This window comes from Bombyx mori, chromosome 16 (assembly GCF_030269925.1).
Source record: "Bombyx mori chromosome 16, ASM3026992v2".
Classification (NCBI taxonomy): Eukaryota; Metazoa; Arthropoda; class Insecta; order Lepidoptera; family Bombycidae; genus Bombyx; species Bombyx mori.
Window position 1 is genome coordinate 5,520,191 of NC_085122.1, and position 22,367 is coordinate 5,542,557.

The window sequence follows — 22,367 nt, forward strand, 5'->3', positions numbered from 1 at the left end:
CCACTTGTGAGTCCGCGCGGATAGGTACCACCACCCTGCCTATCTCTGCCGTGAAGCAGTAATGCGTTTCGGTTTGAAGGGTGGGGCAGCCGTTGTAACTATACTGAGACCTTAGAACTTATATCTCAAGGTGGGTAGCGCGTCTACGTTGTAGATGTCTATGGGCTCCAGTAACCTCTTAAAACCAGGTGGGCTGTGAGCTCGTCTACCCATCTAAGCAATCAGCAATGCTTCACGGCAGAAATAGGCAGGGTGGTGGTACCTACCCGTGCGGACTCACAAGAGGTCCTACCACATTATAATAATCTAAATCAAAAGAACACTAAAATAGACCCAAGAAATAATGCTTTAATTTAAATTTTTATCTACCACACATTGATGACCTATATACCTAACACGAGACTTGATTGTCAGCTGTTTTAAAATTAGACTATTTCATTAACTATCGTATCACGCTGCATAGAGTAGTAGACGGTAATGTGAGGAGAGGGCGTCCTAAAAAGACTTGGATGGACCATGTGAATGAGGATATGTGAGAAAAGTTACGAGTGTAGAGATAACGTCTGATAGACCTGAATGGAGAAGAGAACATGCCGCGTCGACCCCACATAGTGGGAGAAAAAGAATAAAAAGAATAACAAGAAGAATAAAAATACTGTTAATTTGCGTGGAATGTAAAAACAATAACATATAGTCTAGGCTCCTAAAATAAATAAAAAACACTCGTAATCTATAAAGGTTACTGCTCAACCGATACTAAAAAATTACGGCGCTAATCCCAACGATTAGTAGGTAGGGTATTAAATATCCAGTTTTTTTTTTTCTTCTTTTTTAGACAAAAAATTTAATAGCCTGACATAAAAATCTGTAGGTATGAGTTGGTACGTATTTTTATTTAATTGCATAGACGCGTGAACGAGTTCACGGCCTAACTTGCGTAAAGTGGTCAGCGTAGCCCATAGACATCACAACGTGAAAGCTGCCACCCAGCTTGAGACTTGGGGATTTACGCGCAATTATTAGTTTTACGTATTTGATTTATACTACGCGATGTGCTTCCGTCATCGTGGAAGTCATTCGTGAACACGTGTTAATTCGGTACGTATTTCATTAAATACGTGATTTGAACATTGGCATTATCGCATCGCTCGATAGAATTACGCCGGTGGTCGTCTTATCCTTTTAATCAAAGATATAATACATAAAATGAATACATAAACTTGACCTTTTCATCACAGGTTCATGCTAAGAGCAGCTATTATATCTAAAGATATTATAATTCAATACAAATTCAAAATACTGTTTGAGTTATATGTCAGAAAATTATCATATACTCACACCGTTCTAAAACTATTCTTTAACGTTAAATAACAAACGTTGTAAGGTCAACATAGTCGAACCAAGAATCATAAAGCTCCCTAATTTCATTCGAGCAGATAAAAAATTAGAGGAAAGGCAATAAATAACTTACAACATTATAAAAAATCGTAATATTTCAGCGTCTAGTGGCCGCCATTAACGACGCCATGTTTGATCTAAGCATGGACTCAATATAACGAAATTGACTCAGATAAACCGAAAATGACACGCACGACACACCTACATACATAATTTGTATTAGAAGATTTAATTGTCTGTTTTAAATTTGATGTATGATTTTTTTATTTTTTGTAGTAACAGAAAATTCATTTTAGTAATTGTACCTACTTAGATTTTAGCGGTCAGGATAGCCATTTCTCTATATTCGACCTTTAGGAGCTTTCGTACATTAGACACTAAATATACATAAAGCTATTGTATTTTCAAAATTTCAAAAATTAAAAAACCGGAAGGAATCAGTTTAAATTTCAGTAGCGGAAAATGTCCGCAATTTTAAAAATCACAGTGGCTCTGCCTTTTGGTTAAATTTATGAATATTTTTCCTCGCTCTTGTCGCTTTCAAACCTAGTAAGAAACCTTTAGATATTGCACTATATGCCGATAAGCTAACGGCTCGCCTGGTCTTCAATAATCATCGTGAACGCGAGGTGGAACATCTTGATTGTATCGTAAAAGTGCTGTGTGACCCTATAAATCAGAACGCATAGCTACTTCCCAACAGGCAGAATATAATCGGTACACGCGCGGATACATCTTCGCACTAGAAGCGTGTATTGCTTTTAAGTTCTACGATGGAATTGTGTAACGTGTCTCATCATCACAGAGTGAGCCACTGTAATATTGTACTAATGCTAGTCCTATTTATCATATTAGCTCCATGCACCGAACACAATGGGATGCGCGTACGCGGGTCGTCGTACAAATTAGCCGTTCACCTATCGGATAACTGTGAATAATTGATGTTAAATTATTTATTTTTTTATCGCGCCAAGTGAATTATCCGACCTCGTAACAAGCTCGTATTGTGTAATGAGCTAGTTTATCAATTTCGTGTTTGTTACGGCGCTAAGTCTCGCGTCGCTAGGCGCCATAAAAATGCTGATAAATTTTCAATAAGCTAGTACATTTCATTGCTATTATATATGCCTTAAATCGTTTACAAGTAAATTAATTAATTATATAAAAAAAATATTATTTTATCTTGAAACGTAAATTGAAAAATCAAAAATTACTAACGCTGCATATGAATTATAAATAACAAAAAATTCGAACATCTTTAAAGAAAACTCCATGAAAATCCGTTCAATATATCAGAAGATGTGCGCCAATAAACAAACTCGTTCGAAAATTTTGTGTTTTCTTGGGTTTTTTTTTCTTTGTTTTAGAAAGCCGATTTTTATTGCTTAGATAAATGAACTATGTCACCGCCCATCTGGTATTAACTAGTTACCGGAGTCCATAGACATTAAGAATGTCAATAACGCCACTCACCTTTAGTCGTGAGTTCGAAATTTCATAGTACAACGGCTGCTTCACCCTTCGAACCGGAACGCATTACTGCTTCGCGGCAGAAATAGACGAGGCGGTACTAATTAAGCTTGCAGCCCAACACTAAAAAAATTCTATTATTCCTCTTGTAACGTACAAATACACCGTCCCGATTTATTTATATATATTTATTACTACCTGACTCGGCAGACTTCGTAGTGCCTCAATCGAGATATAAAAGACCTAAACTTTTGAATAAAATAAACTTAAAACAAACAAAAGGAATTAATCCGACGGGGTACACGTCAAAGGAAAAACAAAATTGTTATTTTTAATTAATTCTTAGCACTTTCATATTTATCTATCTTTTAAACCTTCTCTGGACTTCCACAAATAATTCAAGACCAAAATTAGCCAAATCGGTCCAGCCGTTCTCGAGTTTTAGCGAGACTAACGAACAGCAATTCATTTTTATACATATAGATGATAATGTGCACCAGTGTGCTTAGTGTGAGTTTTTTAAATTCTCGTATCCATGGAATTAGACAGCTTCCCTTCGTTTGCCGCTAGGGGCGCTGTTTACTTACTTAACTTTAACGCAATAACAACAGTTTTACAATAAACAAAGAGTATATGTGTGTGTGTCAAATAAATGGTAGTGTGTGTAATGTTTTCTTTATTGATTTAATGTATCTTTTATGCATTATTTAAAAAAAAATTTAGCATTGTGCACTTCTTATTTATATTCTCTATAAGCGTGGAAAATTTCATACTCCTCCGTCCGCGCAATTTTCGTAAAAAGGGATACAAAGTTTTGGCTTCATGTATTAATATATAGATAAAACATTGTGTTCGTGAATCATTAGAAGCGTACCTACATTGGCGCATTGTGTAACAACACCGCTGGAGGCTGGAGTAGCTCCGTGACCACAGATCGTGACCCTGCGAGATTACCTACGTGCGTGTGCAGGGGCTTTATTTATATCTATATTACTTCGAGTAACGTGTGCAACGCGGCTATCTGGGTACCTACCTACATATGTATTAGAATTTTTCGTAACCAAATACCTACTTAGCTTAGCCACGAAAATAATTTTAAAGTAATTTTACTTTTTTGTTCTTGTAAAAATAAGAAAGTGCTGAAAAAGAAACAAATCACATTTCAATTGAGCATACTAAGAATTCGATGGACAATGCTTGTTTATAAAATATAATTTAACTCTAAAAGACAATGCTTCATACAATAATTTGTTAGTCTTTCGTACATAGTAACTTTTTTTTACTAACGAACTAATCGACTTCTTAACAAAGGATTGATTATAATTTCCATATTGAAATAATGAAAGTTTCCGTCAGCCTATTTGTTAAATTATAACTTAAAATCTCAGTTAAAATAACTTCCTAAAATATATGTATCTATAATACATACATTCTGTCAATATTAATACACCACAAACATTTTTTTTCTCGAAACATCCCATTCAATTATGTATACGTCGCAACAGTCAAGATTTCCCTAACATAACATCATAAAACATCTACTGAACAGTAGACTAGTACACAAAGCCATTTAAAACTGAATGCGGTATAATTAAAAGGGCTGAGTCAAACACGATCAATCTCAGCTCCATCTCCTCACATAAAGTCAAAATAATAGATGGCCACTCTAATGTCACTTTTTTGCTGCTAGCCGGCGAACAACCAAGAAATTGACAGGTCATCAGAGAGACGGCGCAGGCGCACGGTGACGATGCTCTTTCGCCGGACTAACAACAAAAGAAATTAACTAAACATCGTTCCAAGCAAACATGAGTCTTATTCGGTAGCGATGAGAGACGATAACACCACAAAACGAATACACTTGTAGGTCTTTGTGAACAGCAAGCGCCTCCTGTTCGATTCTTTTTTCAAAAGATAATCTTCGGCGGCCGAGGCGTGAAGGCCGACTGCCACACAACATGGCGTCGACAGGTTTCTTCCCGCTTTTTTTTACTTCTTTGTTCTTCCCCATGATTGTCTATAGACGATTCCCGGCGTTCGATTTTGAATAAGTTTTTTTTTTTAGTTTTGCATTTTTAATAACACCGCACCCTGTAAGTCATTATTTATTTCCAAGCAACTAGATAGTTTCAATAGGTCAATTTTAAAGATCTTCTCCCTAGACATAATATTATGGCTTTTTAAACATATATGCCAATCGATGGATAGAAAAGCCATTCGCAGTTAAATCGCGTAAAGGATTGAAGTTTCCAAGAAAATTATTATGATTTAGTGGCCGTAAAATTTTGTAAACAATAAAACGGAGGAGGTCCAACTCGGTAGCCTGAGAATGTTTGACGGATTTTGAATAACCTCTTTGGAGGTTTATGTTTTGTATTTATTACCATGGAATTGTTCGTATTGCATACGGTTCTTTTTTATTTTAGGTTTTAAGCTGCATAATTGTTTTGCTTAAATAAATGCTACCGAGTACCGACATGGACCTAAAGAACAAAGATTCACAATAAAAATGGTCCGGGTCAGGTTCGACGCGTGACTGAAATTTATTTTCAATCAATTATCATTGAATATATCAAAAAGCACAGGGCTAAGAAAGTGCATCTTATACCACTGAAAGCATTGCATATACTTTTAATTATATTACTTACGTTGATTTGATTAGATGCCATACATATACAAACAATTTGTTAAGCACATAATATATAATAACATGCTTCTAACTGCCATATTGTCAGGTATAGTATATATAAATACATAAAATATATTTAAAGTTGTGATAACCTCTTAAAATAAACGACTCTTAATTAATATTTATGGCACTATGTCCTAAGTATTAATGTAATGTATTGAATTACTGTCATTTAAGACAGATTCTGGTAAAATACATCAGACCAGTTTTTACATTAATCGAGCAAAATAGAAAGAAGAAAGTCAGGTAGAAATTTTATTAAATTAGATTGCATACAATTACGTGTTGGATGCAATAGATACATTTCCATGTTTAGATAAATTGTAATAAAATCTATTAGTCTATTTAAATAAAAAGCAGCGCATTTGCTAATACTTAATTTTACAACCCGTCAAATTTTCTTTTACTTTAAATTAGATTCATTCTTGGAGAGAAACTCCAAAAAACTTATCACCAAATATACGTAACGTCAAATAATAAAGTTTCCTTTACACTAAATTTACTACAAAGCTTCAAAAGTATAGTTTAATTTTAAACTTTAAATTATTTGGACCCTACCCTCAGCTATACTTTACGAGGTTGATAATTTTAATATGTTTTAAACAAATACCTATTCTCGAGAGAGTTAACAGGTTACGCCTAATATACATTGACGATTATGTGAGTTGTTATTTGTTTCATTGTTAGAACACGTATCTCTCATATGAATCTATAATAACATACCTACTTTGCTTGATTAGCGCTCGATTCACCGTTGACTTAAATTTCAACTTGAAAAATTACGATAGCACGTTCATTTTTTTAGACGGTCGATTGACTAACGATAAATCTTACAATACGAGTAATAAAAAAGCAAACAGGAGTTGAGAGTTGATACACTTTGGTACACTTCTCACCAGCCACGTACATATGTAAATAGTAATCATATTGCGTTATCATATTCTTCGACAGAAAGGGTTTTAGGAATGGAATTATTATATTAGCTACCTTTTTTATGTAACGATAATATAGTTATATAATAATAATAGTTTTAAATTTCATGACCTTTAAAATAGACTATTATACACTGTAGGACTATTATTTTCTTCTCATCATACTAGATAGAATATAGAAGTTTCGTAGTGATAATAACTATAACACACGTAGCAATCTGCAAGGCGCAATTCTACTCCAATGTAATTGGGACTTTGATATCCAGTTTAAAAGTTTCGGCGTGTATTCGTTCTGGTTGTATTTCAGTTTGCTTGACATAGCTTGATACGCGGTAGTGAAATCAATGAAAAATTGATTATCTCAAAAATAAAACATTGAACAAAAATATAATAATACTATATCGTTCGATAATCGATTTTGTTTGAATTTAATCGGATCCTAGAAATGTCACACCGCGACATTCCTGATCCTGCGAACCGAATGGTAAAGAGTCGACGTCGCCCTAAACACGTAATTTCGGATCCTCCCAACCCACTATTGGTGCTTTTAGATACCCCAAGCATCGGTCACCGTTCTCATCGAACCCGTTACTTGGGACAAAGGGTTCGGCGAGTAAATTAACCCGCAGACACAGACCCTTACTTTTTTCGCCGGATCTTCTCAGTGGGTCGCGCTTTCGATCCGGTGGTAGATTCTGCGAAGCACTGCTCTTGCTAGGGCAAGTGTTGACAACGTCCTGAGGTTAGAGCCCCGTGAGCTCACATAGCCCTCTAGGGCTACCAGCTTAGGTAGGTTAAAAAAGAAAAAAAAAACAAGTCACACCACGTTTGTTTTCACGTATCAAGCTATATTTAACACTGTGTAACTGTTATTGATACTATTTCCTCTCATTTAGAATAAGCTGAGCTAAAATGTACCTAAGTTTTTAAGTTACAATAATTTTATAATTTGTAGCATCGAATGTCAAATCAACCTGTACAATTTTTTTAATTGTTTGGTCAAAAACAACAAACACGCTTCAGTCAATTCGCTCAGAATCGCACAACAAAATCAACGGATAACTAACTTAATCATTAATTATTTAAGTTGAATATTCAATGAACAATTCGACTACTTACGATTTCTGTGACTCGCGCATACCAATTAACTTTAATTTCCGAAATTTAATGAAATGGGGACTCTATGTTTTAGGTCTGAAGGATGGATTTTCCTTGTCGTTTAGCGAGGAAGCGAAATGAAATGAGGCGTTGCAGTTTCGATTCCCGATCCGGGCTATTAAAGTGTGAAGGTTGAACGATGGTTTATCGCATGTATGAGTATGAATGAGTCTTTTTTGACCGAACAGGGTCGAGTCTGTGAGCCTCGACTCGGCTCGTACGTTGTTAATAAGCATTACGCTTCTTGGAATGTTAAGATTTTTAATTCGTTTATGACGGTAGCCGCGTTGGGTCAACGAACCTGTCAGCTGTTGGTTTATTGACGTATTATAGATACGGTAGTAAAACTAGGTCGGTATCTCGTCGAAAATATGTGAAGACCGGTCGATGTGTTCTTTTTTTATTGAACTTCAATTAAATTTGGTATATTCATTTAACGGCCGTCTGGTGTAGTGGTAAGTGACATGGTCACTACACAAGGGGGTCGCGGGTTCGAATCCCGCCAAGGGAAGATATTTGTATGATAAATATAAATGTCTTTCCAGTGTTAGGGGTGTATATAAAATATATGTATGTGTATAATAAAAATCTTACATTTATTTCCGTTATCTGGTACCTGTAACACAAGTTCTTTACGAACTTATGACGGGACCAGTTAACGTGGCGTGATTGTTACTAAATAAAAAATAAATATTTATTTATATTTATTAATTGGAAAATAAAATAAAATATTTTAAAAACTATAGCATATCTGCCCTTAATTCACATTAAAAATCGAACTGATATTATCTATTTTAATTCGATCATTATTTGAGTCGTCTATTATCAAAGGTGGCAATCTGTGCATTGGGACAAAAAAATGTTATTGATATGTCAATACAGATTGATTTGAATATAATAGTCTCCTTCAAAGAATACGGTTCAAAACCTGCATTAAATAAAGGTTAATACTTAACCTGTTATTTATTTAAGATGTCGTTCAGAAGAGTTTTGTGACTGCCAATGAAATACAAAGTCAATAATTCGTTTTTCTGATTTACCAATAATTGTCCAAAAGTCACATTGCCGGCTTTGATAATAGTCGACTCATTTACGAATTTTACTTTTGATGCGAGTGATCGCGGAGCTTGTTTAGTGGATGATTTTATCGACGACAAACTGATATTTAAATTATGTATTTAAAAATAAGTTTATTTGTATGGAGCATTTAAACATTCCATCAACACTTTTAATGTTACAAATAGACCAAAAGCAAAGTATATTCACCTATCAACCGTGGATGTTTTACGACATTTTCAAAGTTATATTTCAAATCGCAGCACCCCAATAATTTTAATATCGTTATCCGTGTCTACAATACGGGAACGCATTACTGCTGCTTGTAATGACGCGGAGGCCAATAAATAATGGCCGGTGCGGTCCTTTAACGCGGTTGACATAGGGGGTCCAATTAAGATGGGGCCCCCCGTTGACAGCGGCCTTTAGACCCGCCGGCTGAGACCAAAACTAAGTTTTAGACCCGTATTAATCAGGTATCTTTAATGAAGTTTCTGAATTATGAAGTGTTCTTTTTTTTATGGCTCCTATGTATATTTCGGGTCATCGTCTAGTCGAGAAATGAGTTCGAATATATTCTGTTTTATTTCGTCTAGAATTTTAACAGATTTAAGCAAAAGTCGAAGAGTTAAAAAAATTAGTATTAATTTTAGATTTTTATTAAGTTTACGTACGGAAATCTGCAACTGTTTGATTTGGATTTTTGGTCTGCATAACCTAATGCATGGTTTAGTCTTGTCATTTCTAGGAATTTCACATACAGTATCGATTTTCCTAAAGAAATACGTGCTTAATAGACGTTCACGACTTATATGCATGATTTGTTATTTATTACACTATCGAGAAAATTGCACTAAGAAATAGGTTTTCTTTTGTTGCCGACAAGCATACGGCCCACCTGATGGTGAGTGGTCACCGTCGCCCATGGTGAGGTCCATGCAATGCCAGGGGCAGGCAATGCCAGGGGCAGAGCCAAGCCGCTACCTACCGTTAAGTACTCTACACTCCTTTGAAGAAGGATATGTCATAGCGCTTAGGAAACACCGTGGAGGCGAGCTCATTCCAAAGCCGGATGGTACGTGGCAAAAAAGATCTCTGGAAACGCACTGTGGATGACCGCAGTGGCTCCAGGTAGTATGGATGAACTCTACTCTGGTGGCGGGCGGTGCGATGGTAAAAACGAGATGGTGGTATCATCTCAAGCAATTCCTCAGAGCACTAAATAAGTCGATTACACTATTTTATAAGCACTTATAATGTTTTTATAGTATTCAGTATATTACAATATTAACAAGAAACGGAGAAAACGAAACTAGGCACTTCGAGATAGTAATTATGTATTTTATATTCCGAAGATATCTATATATTAATACGTGAAGCAAAAACTTTGTATCCCTTTTTACGAAAATTGCGCGGACTGAGGAGTGTGAAATTTTCCACAATTATAGAGAATATAGAGAAGAAGTGCACAATGCTAATAATTTTTTTAAATAATGCATAAAAGATACATTAAATCAATAAAGAAAACATTACACACACTACATACTATGTATTTGACGCACACACGCATGCATACTATTTATTGTCAAACTTTTGTTCTTGACGTCTGTTGTCAAATTGAGAATACATTAAATATTGTTTGTCTTTGTTAATATTTTTGATAGTGAAGTCTTGGCGAAATTTGTGATTATAGAAGTATAAAATACAATCATAATAGTGTACAAACTTACAATTCCAATTAATTATAGTCGAATTTCGACTACTGCGGGACCTCTAGTTATTTTTAATTTAAACATGAAATCGGCGCGCGAATCTTGTAGACTGACTGAATGACATCTAAAGACACCTTCGTCTTCGGGAATTCCGATTGCGCTCGAAGTCGCCCGAGTACGACTTAGATGTGCCAGTGTTGCACGCTACATATATATTATTTACGTAATTACAGTGACTAGTGGTTCCGCAGTAGTCGAAATTCGACTATAATTATACTATATAAAACTATAAATAGTAGGTAATCATTGTATTAATAAAAAAATATTAATTTTAAGTTCTATCCGAGGTATAAAGAAAATAATTATTCGGGTACACATTTTTTATTATGATTTTTTATTGATAAAATAAAATTAATCGCAAGGCTCAACCACTTTGCAGTACAATGGAGCAGTCTCGCCCTGGGGGAAACCGCTTGCATGATCACGGTATCCCCTACGCCAGGTAAGTATGATTTAGCAAGAGAAATACGAGAACGTCTATCAACTGTGTAACATCTCGTCACCGCGATTCAGGAATTGTTGAATTTACGTGCAGCGACATCTGTTGATAACAAACTAAATAGAAAAAAGTGTCGTGACAACTTTTCGTAAGAATTTTTTCCGTCTAGCCCCCTTTCACAACGCGCGATAAGGAACTTCGTTCCAAAAACTGTACATTAATAGTTCGCTTGAGATGAAAATTTAGGCCCATAAATTTGATATTAAACATTAGAATATGCTGCTATATACTATACTGAGACCTTAGAACTCATATCTCAAGGTGGGTGGCGGCATTTACGTTGTAGACATCTATGGGCTCCGGTAACTACTTAACATGAGGTGGACTGTAAGCTTGTCCACCCATCAAGGCAATAAAAAGAAAAAAAGCTTGAATCACTGTCTTTCCAAGTCAATCGTTCGAATATTCAACGAATATTCCAGTATTTAAAAGAATTTGACGCATTTTGAAACGTACCGGACAAACGAAAAAACAGTTTTCACTTCCATAATATTAGCACTCTAAAGATTTTATGTAAGAATTCACGGGGACGTGACGGTGGCCCGGTTAAAGGGTGGGGGTTGGAACGACTTGTCGAGGGTAGATAAGGAAATAATATTTTCTTCCCTCCTCCCCCCTCCCCTCCCAACTCTCGTCGTCTGTCGTATAGATAAAAGTATTGATCCTCTATGGCAGAAGAATTTTGGGTTATGCGTAACTTAACTTAATTTTCTTCTGAATATTTTTAACGGGGCTCAGAAATTTTAAACCCTTTTATTGCGAAGCTTATTTTCGCGTACTTTGCAGAAATTGCCAAAAGATTTTTGAAAAAAGTACCATAAAAATAACTAATTCAACTTACGGAACAAACACTTCACTAACTTGAACATAAATACGGAACTTCAAAAAAAATACACGAATCCATGCTAAATTCACAGCGAATTAATTTTAAATGGTTATTTATGAATGTGTGATTAAGTAATTAAGTTCTTAAAAATGTTATACATGCGCGCGCTAAGACACGTCCGTACAGGTCGATACCTAATAATACCTATAATCAAACGGCACAATAGTCGGTATTTCGACGCTCCGCACTTTATACGCATTAATAGAGAGTCGATCTATCGACGGTTCGCGCTCAAAGGGTTATACTTGCAAAGCAATAAAATAGTTTAAAACTATACAATATTTCATTGATTGATAGCATTAAACTATTTTATTTCGTTCTCGAATAAAAACTGTTTTTTTTAAATTCAGTTCTAAATTTGAACACGATCGGAAACAACGAAGGCGCTTGTTTCGAATTTCAAATTTAAAAGGTTTGCTGTTACGTGTCCGTGTTCTAAATATCGTAACAGCGTGATCAAAACGACACGGGGCAGTTTGTTGAACTTAAGACTCGCATGCTCTGTTCAAGCTTTATGCCAGCAAACACTGACCACTCGTCAATTTCACGCCATTTACCCTCGTACAATACCACCGCGCGAAAGAGAAATAATAATTTCGAAAAAAGAACAAGTTTTTTGTTTTTTCGTTTTTTTATTTTTATTTTATTATCCGCAGTTTTTCTCAGTTTTATTTCAGCTGCGCGCGTGACTGGGAGTCTCAACATTAAGCCGTCAGATGTAGGTATTATCCGCCGCCGTATATATTATTTAAGCGAAAGATTATCGAAGAAAAAAAACAAAAACTGCTGGCGTTACTCCGAAGTGATCACACTAAAGGTACCTTAATCTTTAGCCCCATTAAGAAAAAAAACACACACCAACACCCTAACATTAAAAAAAAATCAAATGTGCAATAATTACCAAAATCGACCGCCTCGGTTTGTACAACTAGTAATTACTAATAAACCCTCAAAAAAGTCGAACCATTCAAATTGCGCTAAACGCCGGACTTAACCCTCGAAACGTCGCCGACAATTACAGCTAATAAATAATAATTTCAATAATAAGCGTTTACAAAAAGTCGTCGTTAACCCAAGCGTATTAGAGCCGTGCCGTCTACGAAACAATCAGGCACGATAGATCAGGTTATTTTGGATTATTTTTAAAACGCCGCGCACGTCCCGTAATGGCGATCGGCAACAATCGCGCAGCACTAGTGATTATAACGATTACCGTCGATAACTTGTATCGACACCGGCTATTTGGTTAGTCTGTCGATTATCGATAATTTGCCCTCGAGGTACGCTCCTGATGCTGTAAATCGTTGACCGATTAGGTTTTTTTACCGTTTTTATTTATGTGTACGCGATACATGAAACACGCGGTTCTCTTTGCGTACTTTTAGTGTCTATGACATCGCTAGCTGTCACCGTTATGACAAAAATGGCGCGTTTTTAGGCTCCTAAAACAGAAAGAGACGGCAATAAATTAAACTCAAAAAAAAATAAAACACGACCTCTACTAATCCATAAAGCCAAGCGCGATTAGCAATGAATTCTAAACGCAACATCATTTTATTATGTAACTTAACCTACGGCAAAAATCTTAGAGAGCCGTTAGGGAGTTACGGCGCATCTCGACATGTTTTACTGCCTATAATTCTATTCCACGAGTCCATATATAAAATAGAAACCCCGAGTTTCTCGCGAGCTTTCAAAAACGCTACATTAAAACATCATAAAACTCGGACATAAACGTTTAGTGCGGCCAGTTTACGATCACGCTACCTATCGATCGTTTTAACGATGTATAAAAATTAATGGGCAGACAAGTCCGGGCAAGGAATCGCAGTGGCTCCACGGACGTGTAGAGCAATAATAAATGAAACGGGCCTTTATTCGTATTATTCGGTTCGCGTACTAAGATCTCATATTGTAGATACACTGTATCTAAACGCGCAGTTGCCATATGATCTCACTTACTGGTGTCGATGAGCCGTTATAAATAATTAAGAGTTGATGAACTTTATTAATAACTAGCTGACCCGGCAGACTGCATAGTGCCTCAAACGATAAATAATAGACCCAAGCTTTTGTATAAAATAAACTTAAAACAAACAAAAGGAATCTGTCCGACGGGGGACACATCAAAAGAACAACAAAATTGTTATTTTTATTTAATTCCCAGCAATTTTTATCTACCTTTTAAACCTTCTCTGGATTTCCACAAATAATTTAAGACCAAAATTAGCCCTATCGGTCCAGCCGTTCTCGAGTTTTAGCGAGACTAACGAACAGCAATTCATTTTTATATATACCTAGTCAGGTCATAAATTCTGTCACATGTTTAATGTAAAATAATTGAAACAAGTTTATTCATTATGTAACCATTCATATACCAAAATGAACTTAACAAAGCATAGATTATTATGACACTAAAGTTTATTCAAAATGACCTCCGTGATTTTGAATACAGGCCTTCAATCTGCGCGGCCAGTCGTCTATCGCAGCATGAACGAGGTCCATGTCAATATCGGCGGCTGCCTTAATCAAGGATGTCTTGAGTGACTCCAAATTGGGATGAGGCTTTGAGCACGCCTTTTCCTCCAAGTTTTGCCATATCTTGTAATCTAACGGATTCAAATCTGGACTGGAGGAGGGCCAGTCTTCGTGCCGGATGAAGTCGATTTCACGCGCCGCCAGCCAGTCTTGTGTGCTCTTCGCTCTATGAGCTGGCGCCGAATCTTGTTGGAATACCCAGTGCCTGTTATTGAACATGATATGAGAAACAGGTTCCACAAGGTTCGTCAGGACTGTATTTTGATATACAACTGCATTCGTTTTTACACCTTTCTCACAAAAATGTATCTCTGTTAAGCCCCAATAAGAAACTCCCAACCATACCATGAACGAGGATGGAAAATGACCTCGTTGGACACGCGGAATACGGTTTCTCGCTTCTTCACTACTGTGTGCGTACACCTTATCATTTTGTTTGTTGTAGCTCTCTTCTACGGTAAAAATTTTTTCATCCGAAAAAAGAATTTCCCGATATTTTTTTCCCGCGTACCGCTTCAACAAAGCGCGGCATCTCTTTAGTCTCAGGTCCATTAGACGAGCATTCAAACGATGTCCTGTTTTTCTTCGATATGCCCAAAGCCCTAAGTCTTCATTTAACACCCTTTTCACCGTGGTTCTGCTTAACCCCATCTGAAGGGCCAACAGTTTCTGCTTACGTTTGGGATTTCTTTGAATTCGCGCCTTCACAGCTTTTATCAGTGCTGGAGTCCTAACAGACCGAGGGCGACCACTTCTTGACCTGTCATCTACACTAGAGTCTTCATTGTATCGTTTGATGGTACGATAAACGAATCTTTTGGTTATATTCAAATTTTTCAGTATGTTAAAAATTTGAATTGGCGCGTAACCGCAACGATGCAACGCAATAACTGCAACACGGTCTCCTTTAAGCGTCCACTTCATATTTAAAAATGAGTAAAATTCTAAAAGTATATACATTTTTATTTTCATGAACAATTCGTAATTCGAATTCAACAAACTTTTTTGTGGCCAGCATTCTAAAAGAAAAGTTTTTACTGTGTGACAGAACTTATGACCTGACTAGTTATATAGATTACAAAAGAATTTGTGCCAGGCTTTAAAACCTAATAGGTAGGTACCAAAATTTGTAAGAGAATGCTTAACTAACACGTCTTCACGAACGAATCCAACGCTGAAGCGAAACAAATGTGTTGATAATAAAATGAAGCCCTAAGATTTTGCTACCTTCATTTTTACTGTTAAGGCATTATTAGGCCAACTGGGTATGCATTACTCATATATAGCATTGACACGGATTTAAAGGGTAGGACAGGCGTTGATCTAATGAAAAAGGCTTCGAACTTATGTCCCAAGATGGGCGGCGACATTCAAACTGCAATCTGAAATGAGCTTTATCTATACTCTATACTTAATATTATAAAGAGGCAAGATTTGTTTGTTTGTTTATATTTAATAGGCTCCGAAACTTATGAACCGATTTGAAAAATTCTTTCACTGTTTTAAAGCTACACTATTCCCGAGTGACATAGGCATCTTTATATAAGCTTTTTTTTTTAATTAGGGATCAATGTGTAAATAAATTACCTAAAATATTCTTTACATCGCGTACCCTGCGAAAACTATTGATGATAGAATAAAATAATGTACTACGACTTTGTAGAACACATTATTATTTACAAAAATTGTCGCGACACCATATGTCTAACTATTATAGCTATGCCGCAATAAGTATTCTTTTATTTAAAAAAATAAAACAACATCAAATATCGTTGAATTTTTTGTTAAAGACCCGAGCGGAGCCGGAGCGGGCCGCTAGTTACCAATAAATAAAATTTGACCACAACATCACTTCTCCAAAATACTATGCAGGCTTCCAAATCGAAATTAAATTCGCGCGAGACAGCCGTACTGTCGTTCTCGTGCGTCGGAATATACAGGAAAATAAAGGAAAAAATACGCCCGTCAGTCTCAACTGGATCGGGCCGTGTCGGATGCAGAATCAGGAATAAAGGCTCGCCCTCGTCGGCTCCCGGCGGGTGGGGTGGTGACGAAATAGGATTCTATCGGTCTCCTCCATTCCACGCTGTTCGGCCTCAGAACCACGTGACTATACGTACAAATAAAGACACACTTGAGTGCGTGACTGTACTCGTTCAAAAAACTTACTAGTAGTTTTTTTTTATGATTGAAGGATTACTGGTGGCCCGGAAGCCTTTCCAGTTTCACCAAGACAGGTGGGCGAGCAAAAACTCAGCCAGGAGGGGCGGGATTTGCTAACAGCTGCCCGAGCGCCTCCGAAGGAGACCTAACAACTCAAGAGCGATTGCTTCGTGAATGAATCTACTACCGGATATGAATCGCGACCCACTGAGCAGATCCAGCGAGAAACTCAGCGGGCTGATGCATGGTTATAGGTTGCATAGGTTGCAGGTCGACCTCTTTATCGAGTTCGACGAGTACGGCTACCGGGGTTTCTCAGCCTACTCCTAGTGTTACAGCTGAAGACGTCTAATGCAAAGGTTACTGGATATAATGGATCCGTAAGGACGTGTCTAGGGCGTTTGCTAATAGTGGTGAACCCGGCGACGCTGTACCTCACTGATAATACGACGCCGGAAATGCAGTCGGGAACTTTGTCCTCCATTCGAAAATTATTGTGCGCCGCAGTCTTATTCGGTTTGCTTTAGCTTTTTCGTTTTTTTTTATCGCCGCATTGAATTCGAAGAACATTTTTGTTTGCTAAGTTAATCTATTCTTCATCACGATCGTAATTTTCTTTGGACGTTTTTAAGGATTTTTTTTGCGGAGAAGTCAATTGAAATTTATGTGAATTGAATCATTATTATTCTTATTAAGATTACATACTTGATTCATTTTGTTTAAGCTTTGTCACGATTAATTACTGTTCTTAGTTTTGCTTCTTCTAGAAATCGAAAATACGGTTGCTCGCGGAGACTCTAATTGCGTTACCGATTGTGATAAAAAATTAATTTGAAGACGAGCAGTTATGCTGGCACTCCAGGTTTCAATAATATTTAGTGCCATTAATATAAAATAGATGGCGCGGGAGTAGTCGATGTTTTTCATACACTTAGTACACTTAGCTACAGCTACAGTCCCAATTACCGGGTTTCATTAATTAGGTAAACGTAATGTAAGCTTTTAATATATTTTATTATTTTCGGGGAAGTGTGAAAGTAGAGAATTAACAAATTAAAGAGCGGACGGTTAGCGTGGTATGGACATGTGATGCGTAGAGAGAAGATGCATGTGACTAGAAGATGTATGGAAATGGTATTGCAAGGTAGAGGAGGAAAAGGTCGACCGAAGAAGACATGGATGGAGTGTGTGAATGGTGATATAAGAGAGGAGTGAGTGTTGAGACGATGGCTGATAGAAGAGAATGGAATAGAAAAAATCGCTATGCCGACCCCACCTATGTGGGATAAGGTGGAGATAAAGAAGAAGATATCATTTAATATTTTATTAGTGTGATACGAGATATATCACAGTTTTCAGTCGTGCATCGGGTCATTCTAAGTAGCACCAGCTGTTTTCACAATATCGTTCTCTCATCTGAGACGCCGCGTTTCTTTCTTTGCTGGTAATTACTGGCAAGATACTTTTAAATTGATTATTCGGTTATCTTTATTTTGCTGGCCGTAATGTCAGCAGTAAACAATCAATAAGAAACATGAACCTTCTCCTACAATATAACTATCTATTTATGCTTAGCTCTGTAAACGGACATTAAATTTAAATATATGTACATTATTAGACTTACATAGATCGCAACACTATGTATTAAATTTTCCAAATTTTATTTATGAAGTATGTGAAATTCACTTCTCGACGGTAGTATCACACAGTTGATTTGAATATAAAAAAAATCGCATTAACGGATTCGCGTGAATTTTTTTTGAAAATTTATACCTAAATAAATTGCCTTAACGTAAATTGGTGATTGCTTTAACACACACATTATCCGTAAATCATCTATATCAAATAATAATACCACTGGAGTTAATAACAAAGTAAATTTTTCAGTTTCATTTATCGAAAGAATTTAATTATTAGATTATGCCTCCATCGATCTAAGAGTGACTGTGTCCTAGGATAAAGAAAAAAAAGTGTAACCTAGGCTAAAGAAAGAAAAGAAAAAAAGCGAATGCAAAAAACAATTCTACTAGGCAATCATAATCGAGAGGGCGTTGGAGCGCGCTCATTTTAAACAACAACAGATCCTCGACTCTGCTATCGGTTGCAGAACAAACAGCCAGGAGCGTGGAGTCGGGCGTGTTTGTATAGGGCGGCACCCCTCTAGTTCAGCCGGGAGAAACGTAAGCAGTTATGTTATTAATGTAGCATTTATGTCGATCTGCTATTTTTATGGATCAAGTGCATCCGATAATCTTAATGTTTTGATGAATTCTTTTTTTTTCATTTCTTTAAAAACCTATTCCGGCACATGACTCGTCATCTTAAGCCTCACGTACGCGTAATAAAAAAAAGTATTTCTTTGATATCGAAAATTTAAATAAATATCTCCGCGTGCTCATCCATACCATCAGCCTAAAATTTGCTTTGAAAAAAAAAACCGGTAATTCCACTGTGCCCTTCACTCAAATCTCCCACAGATTATATTAACGCTTTTAAAAGCAATCTTCAGTTCACAATGTTGCCGTACCAATAAATATTACTAAAAGTCAAAAAATGAATACAGAATGCGAGCGAAGTCTTTCCATTGAGGACGCGCGAGTGTGTTTGATTGATAAGCTTCATACAGACGAATAACCGTGCGTCTGCACCGGTCAGATAGAGGAGGGAAAAAGACATAGATAAAACTGTATTCTATACTAGATATTCAGTAATAATGGAGAAGTACTTTTTTTATCTGTAGACACTAGAACAAAGACCGCGGTAATAACTACAGCAGGTAGAAACATGAGTATTCGTCTATTATAATTGGTATAACATAGGTGTAATATTATAATATAATTAAAACAACTTTTCGATTGAGTTATTAGTAAGATTGCAATCTTTAAAGTATTCGTAAACGTCCGATATAATATAATGACGTCATTATTTAAATTAGGATGCGAAACGAAAATTATATAGTAGTAATCTCTGTTTTTTCTCTTAGTTTCTGATTTATTTATTTCCATTTCACAGAGACTGGCGTCAAACTATCCTTCCAGTCTTTCGATGTGCTGGTGGTAGGACGTCTTGTAAGTCCACACCAGTAGGCACCTTGTCTATTTCTGTCATGAAGCAGTAACGCCTGTTCGGAGTAGGTAGGTAGGTTTGGAAGTGTTGCTAACACTGGCCCTAGCAGGAGCAGTGCTTCGCAGAATCTACCTCGGGTCGGGAACGCGACCCACTGAGAAGATCCGGCGAGAAACTCAGTGGGCTGTGTCTATGGGTAAGGCCTTAAGGCTGCATTCGCTCACTTCATGGGCTCCTGCAACCAGTCGGCCTAATAAAAAAAAAAAAAAGATTTTCGCTTGACCGTTCTAAAACCTGAGAACATTATACCTTCATAAATAAAACGATAATACATTTTTCCCCGTACAAAAACGCTTTCGCAATTTCGAATTAACCGTATCAATAACCACGTAAGCTTCTTAACCCTCGCGTCGGGCCCAGTCTAATCTACCCCGGGGTACGGTGCAGCTAGTGGAAACAATTCTGTTTGCCGAACACACATATCTGTAACGTGCAACTGAAGGGCGAATGGTACGGCAGAGATTTTATCGTCCGGAGTTGGGATAGGAAAAAAATATTTTTTTTTTTTTTCAATTTCGCAATCATTTTTTACATTACTCTATGGCACGCACAAGCGTAAATGTGCGAAATTAGTGAGTAATCGAATTTTCCGTGACGCGCACAAAAAAAAAGGCGTGACTTCGAAATAACTCAACCCTTCAATTGTTGAACAAAAACTGTGAAATTCGTTTATTATCATACGGATGTTACACGTGAGGTTTCTTTTAAATACTATCGTATTAAAATACACGGCTCTTTATATAAAACGTATGTATGCTAATAATATAAATTATTATCCTTGTTTTCGTAAATTATTTGATTGCATTATTCATTTAAGACATTTCTTCATTCACAAAATTGTGTCCGTAAGTTTAATATATGTAAATGGAGGTTATCCGGTTGTTTGCTTATACGTTCAAGCATCACAAAAATAATAATTTTCACATGCTTACTAACGAGTAGATTATGATTACTATTCATCAATATGTAATTTAACATGTATGACATGACAAAATATGCTTGAACAACCATGTCAGCAGAAAGCAAACATATTAATTGTTCTTATTCGGATTCCTCTGAAACTCTAGGCAGTGGCTTGAGGTGATCACTCGCCGTCAGGTTGGCCGTACGCTCGTCTGACTAAAAAGCCAATAAAACAAATAAATTACTTGTTTAAACAGCCACTGTTCACAAAGGCCGACTTGATTATTTCGTAGTTATCAAATTGTTCCTTATTACAATTAAATCACGTTGCATTGACTAAAGTGTACGATATAATACAACGGCAAACTAAAAAAAAACTATGATAATAAAATTACATTGACTACTTCCATACTAAGAGTTTTCCCTTGAGATATTTATTTGCGGAATATTATTTCGCTCTTACAATGTACGAACACAATTACGTTGTGCAAACACGGGCGGCGCCGCGGGCGCGCACATGTAGCGGGAACACGACCGAACGCTTCCAACCACAACATGTGCGATGGGAAATAGGGTAATCGATTCATAAATAAATGCTCTGTGTGCTTAGTGCGAGTTTTTTAACGTTCTCGATAGCGTAAAAGTTAACTCATATTTGTATGGAATGGGATCGTTCGCCTACGTTTGCCGCTAGGAGCGCTGTTCCAACTGCATACAAAATTGGGTTAACTTTTACGCTATCGAGAGCGTTAAAAAACTCGCACTAAGCACTCACTCTGTGTGAAAAAACAACGCGAAAATATTTTCGGTATATACCGTTTTTTTTTTAATGTTGCCACTATGAATATCTGTTTAGAGATTAAGAACTTGTTCACTTACATACCGTTGATCATAAAAACGTTAGACCATAAAACGAAATCTAACGGAACGTGGTCCGTCTACGCTAACAAACTAAAAACAAAATGAACGACAATAAAATGCTAATTGCGACTAATAGCATTAAATCCATTACCACAGAACAACTATATTCAAAGCTTGCCAAGGTACAGAAGCTCAGAACCGAATAAATTATATCATTCAGTACTAATCATCTTAAGCAGAAATTCCGGTTATAAAATTTAATTGTATTATAATTAGTATTAGATAGTGTTTTAGACAATTTCGATACTAATCTGTACGGTCCAAGCATTTATACAATCGTGTATTTGAACTACAGCGTACTCTTGACTCACGATCTCTTAATTCGAATTCTAAGAGTCGATTTTTTCATCGGCTCACGTCGAGGAGTCGCCGTCGACAAGGCAGTAAATGAAAAAAAAAAAGAAGTCTATGGCACTACCGCGTGGAGACGTGGCTAATGTGTAATGCGGTTGACTTTTTATCCGGAGTCTCGGAGTTTTTGTTTCCCTATTTTTTTTAAACTCCGCTTCGGTTACGGTTCGTATTGATCGAAAAATTCGATTTCGAAATGGGTGCTCCAAGAGTTTTATTGTTGCCACGATACGTTCTTAAACAATATAAAAAAAAACGCATTTCAAATTTAAAATGCAATTCTCACATGTCACGTTCGGAAATTGAACGAGACGTGGTCGTGTTTTAGAAAAGGTAATTATTCTGCGGAGCTCTACTCCGAAAACGACCCGAGGACAATAAAAGACCTCATTTATTTTTTAATGCGGCAACATTGGCTCGATTGTTAGCGTGATGTCGTGTGTCGATGTTTGATTGGACTTGCGTCAATAATGTGGTTATAGTTTGCGGACAAGAACTCTTTTCA

The 22,367-nt window shown here is 36.6% G+C and overlaps 1 protein-coding gene across 8 annotated transcripts in view; it reads right to left on the reverse strand.

Annotated features, from left to right (window-relative positions):
* LOC101739274 (LIM/homeobox protein Lhx1) overlaps positions 1–22,367 on the reverse strand; it is a 93,116-nt gene that overhangs the window by 48,492 nt on the left and 22,257 nt on the right. The window lies entirely within an intron of this gene.